Source organism: Morone saxatilis, unplaced genomic scaffold, assembly GCF_004916995.1.
Source record: "Morone saxatilis isolate NCDOM2014 unplaced genomic scaffold, NCSU_SB_2.0 Contig21, whole genome shotgun sequence".
Taxonomy (NCBI): domain Eukaryota; kingdom Metazoa; phylum Chordata; class Actinopteri; family Moronidae; genus Morone; species Morone saxatilis.
The window spans coordinates 417,390-421,934 of record NW_023339774.1 but is presented as its reverse complement, the minus strand read 5'-3'; the positions used below and the strand labels follow the sequence as shown (position 1 = coordinate 421,934).

The following is a 4,545-nucleotide window of genomic DNA, read 5'->3' as shown; positions in this document are numbered from 1 at the left end:
ATTATCCTTTGAAAGGTGCTCATTTATGAATTAGTACGAACATATAATACAAATATGTCTGCGTTATTTGGTTATAAAATCATGACCATACACGTAGTGTAGTGAACTGACGCGCCTAAATACCCCGCACGCTCTGTCGATGACGACACACTGAGATTTGAGCTCTGTGCTGAGGCCACGAGTCATTGGCTACAGTTGGAAAAAGCTGCCTTCCGATTGGCTGCAGCGGCTGTCGTTTAATGTCACGCTGCCAATACACTTAACCACTGACCTACTAACACAGATCCATGAGTCAGTAGCCACCTTGAGAGGAAAAAAGCCGTGGGAGAAGAGCTTGGTACTTCGCAACTTGTAGGATTTTGTCAAGTTATTTCCTTATTAGCTGATGGGAAAGCTAAACTTGTTCTCTGTGGCTGACAGGCGGTGGAAAAGCAGAGCGACCCCTCCGACCAGGTGCTAGAAAAGGTACAGTCGTGCTTTGAGGTTATTGTTACTCCTGCTGTCACACAGATCTGTGCGGGATGGTGTGTGTTTACAGAATCACAGCTAGCTTACATTTCTGTCCTGTTACTAGCGTCTCATGTCTGTAGAATCATTCTAAACTTACATTAGCCATGTTAGGACTCCCATTAAAAGTGTAAGTTAACCATGCTCCAAGTTCGAGTTAACGTGTACCGGCTCGGTTAGTAGCATTAGCAGATAAAATGCCAACATTGGCCGGTATTAGAGACATACAGTGTGTTTTATTGGGGGACGGAGGCCTAGCAGTAGCAGGAGTTTAACGTTACGGATTGCGACACAGTGTTGTAACAGAATTTGATGTGGCTGCTGGCAGGAGCGTTATGAAGCCTTATGGCCGCTGTGGGTGTGTGACTTTAATGAAGTAAAGTTATTAATCCAAATAACGTCAACGAGGCACGTTTCCTACGCTGTGCTTTATGTACTTTATCCTCCCATTACAACTGCTCACTTTTCAGGGCGTATAGAGCCCACGCTCCAGCCGCCACTGTCATGAGTAAGCAACGCAATGATGTCATGTAACAGTGAATGCCCACATTGTCTCATACAGCCTGTTACACATAGCGTTAATCACCCAACACACACACATATTCAGCAAGAGATCTGTTTACTTGTACACAAATAAGAACAAACAGGCACGTATTGTTATTGCCACACTTGCAAATATTGCATAATATCTGCAGCTGTAGAAATTACTGGCAGTCGGATCGGGGGGGGGGCCATGTAATACGGGACACAATGAAGGCAATCCTGACTAAATAGAACGTGCTGCGGGCCCGCTGCGGTCGGGGTCGATCCCCTCCGTGCAGTTGACCTGTCGGGCGGCTGAACCGACGGTGAACTCCCCGCGCCCCCCGTCGCGCATCCAGCTCACGCTGCGGTAATCTTACCACCCATTTTCACACTTGTGATCCAAATTTAGTCCCGATGTCATATGTTGCCTCGCTGGGAAAGACAAAAGGGAGCGAACGTGTCACTATTATAACCCCAGCCGTTCTGTGCAACATCTGTAATGACCTTACCCAGTGATCTCAGAGGATAGACAAAGAAGTCTGAGCAGTGGATTACTCAAATGCTAAAATTAGGCATGAACAATTCTAATCATTATAAATAACTTATTAATGCCTTATTTTCAGGATTTTCACATGCCCTTTGAAATCTAGAAATTGATTAAAATTACAAATCATCCAGGAAATACTCAATGTTGCCCTAGTAAGTTTGAATTGCATTTTAGCCCCTCACTCAGATTACACAAACCTGAGTGTGTTTTTTGTTTGCAACTCAACTGCTGTTGGATAATCTGTGTCTGTTAGCAGACACAGAGGGGGAACAGAGAAACGCTGCTTTTTCATTTCTGCTCCCATGTCGGTTTAGAGCTGTTCACACCACTTGCAGCCAACTTTTGGCATTGAGAAATTGTGCAGACTGTCACATCTACATTAATACAGCCTGTTATTAATGATCATGTTTATTTTTTGTCGTGGTTGATTATTTGTAATTGTACGTTCAACAAACTCTTATACTCTTGCTAATAGGTGAGAAGATGCATTTTCTGTAAAATGAAATAAATTCTACTGATTTGAACTGTTATTTATGGGCTCTGGCTAAATTAAAACTGTAATCAGTTTGCCGGAGACTGCAACTTCACTCTGCTGAGGCCACAATCAACTGTGGTGAGCCGAGTGCACCACAAAAGCCATCTAACATTGTGAAGTGTCAGATAAATGATGGCCACTATTGTAAGGCTACATTCACACTGTAAGCCTTACTGCTCAATTCTGATAATATTGCTCAGATCAAATTTTTTTGGTTATGTGGCCCATATCAGATTTCAGTGTCACAGGTCCTGAAGTGACTCACATGATGAATGTCAATCTAGAGTGACATAAATGTCACATGAATTCTGATATGACTGATCTAATTGCAAAGAATCAGACTTGTATCTAATTTGGACCACATATGAAAGTGGCCCAAATCAGAATCAAAAAGATCAGATTCCATGTGCTGTTCGCAGTGTCATGAAAAAAATCTGATCTGTATAACATATGAGCAAAAATATCAGATTTGGGTCACTGCAGCCTAAAAGTTTTCTTTCAGTAAACTCCTATTTATTGCTTATTGATAGTAAGCAAGGAAGCTGTTATACAGGAATCTTAATATTCTTTGCTCAGTATGTGCTTTGTAAGAATGCTCATTCTCTCTTAATAACACTTAATAAATGTGGTCTATTCTTATGTAACAAAACTACAAGTGTTCATAGTTCATAGTAAATTAATTTCTAATTCAGATTTCCCATTCTAAAGTGAGCTGTTGCTCATAACTAATATGCTTTGCTCAGTATGGGCTAAAGTCACGAGACTATACACTTGTTTTTAAACTAAATTAAAATACTTTTTTTTAAATTATCACAGTTTAAAGTTCTTCTTGTTCCTACAGTGTGCAGTTTGAATGATGGCTGTGTTTGACACTAGAAGGATGTTTTCACATTCATCTGCTGAAACTAGAAAGTTTCTCTGTGCTCATTGAAAATCAAATTTTAAGGGGCGGGGCTAACAGCATGAAGTCAGTCCTAGTCTTGACTTGTACAGTGTGATGTAGAAACATGAAGCCACCAGTACATCCACTGAGAATGGACTTTACAGTGAAATAGGAGACATCTTGTGTCCAGCAGGAAAACTTTAGAAATGAACGACATTTGCATATTCAGAGATTCTGGAATAGAATAGGTAGAAGGAGTAGATGACTTTTTAAGGATTGTAATGTGGAAGTTATACTTTTTTGTGGGAAAAACATATCAGACACACATTATTGTTCCAAGCAGACTATTTGTATATACGTATTAATACATGTGTGGAAATGTTCTTTAAATTTAAGGTCTTGCCTATTTATGAGCAAGCACTCACATTAGAATAGGGAACATGTTAGCGTTAGAAAAGCTTCATTCAGAGATATTTGGACACTATTGACACTGTGTTTTATTTTCTAAAAATAAACCATATTTATTAAGTTTATAAAGGGAGAATGAGTATTCTAGTGCTACTACCACCTTATAAGGCATTAATACATGCTTTTAAATGACAAATAAAGAGTCAATATGCTAGTAAAATGCATGCTAATAAGCAAGTAGTTAATGCTAAATATGTGTACCTTAATCTTATGAATCCACAAATTCATTCCACAGGCTATACATTAGTCTACTTATGATTTATTAATCATATTTCACCCATGATCATGTACTTTCTAAGTGTAGACCCACACCAAGGACAAATTGAGGGCACAAAATCAGGCATTTATTTGTGAAACTTTTATTTGTGAAATAGACATAAAGAGGGGCCAACCCTCTTTATGTCTATTAACAGACATCTTTCAGCAGCAGTCATAATCAACAGCCATGTGCAGTGGTGGAAGAAGTACTCATTTACTTAAGTAAAAGTAGCAATACCACAGTAATTACACAAGTAAAAGTAATGCATTCAAATTTTACAAAAGTATTAGCAAGGGATGTAAGAAAATATCAAAAACTATCGTGATTTAATTTGTATTCTGCTTGGTCAATGAATCTATAATAACAAATCATATTGTATTTGTTGATAATATTTTACATAACTAATCGGAATCTGTAAAGTAGTAACTTAATTTATTAAATAAATGTAGTGGAGTAGTAAAAAAGTAACTAACATGAAATGGAATATATTCAATTCAATTTTATTTGTATAGCGCCAATTCATAAAGAAGGTTATGCCTCAGGACACTTCAATTAGAAGCAGGATCTAGACCCTGAAACCTTATACCATTTACAGAGAACCAACGAGTACTACCAATGAGCAAGCACCCGGCGTGCAAAAAGACAAGGGCAAAGAAAACTACCTCGCTTCAGGTGGTGGTCGTCCTGCTTGACAGTTGGGGGATGAGAGAGGAAGAAAGAGAGAGAGAGACAGACGACAGACAGACAGGCGCACAGCAAAAACAGAGCAACAACTACACTAATATAAGTGACTGAGATGATGAATGAAGAAGAGATGGCGT

General features: G+C 39.0%; 1 protein-coding gene across 1 annotated transcript in view; it reads left to right on the top strand.

The window, feature by feature from the left end:
* The first annotated feature begins 256 nt into the window (after nt 1-256).
* The window catches only part of nfil3 (nuclear factor, interleukin 3 regulated), a 7,524-nt gene continuing 3,235 nt past the window's right edge, over nt 257-4,545 (top strand). The window contains exon 1 of the mRNA XM_035667566.1: nt 257-465. The gene's annotated coding sequence lies outside the window, so the exon portion shown is untranslated. The remainder of the gene's footprint in view (nt 466-4,545) is intronic.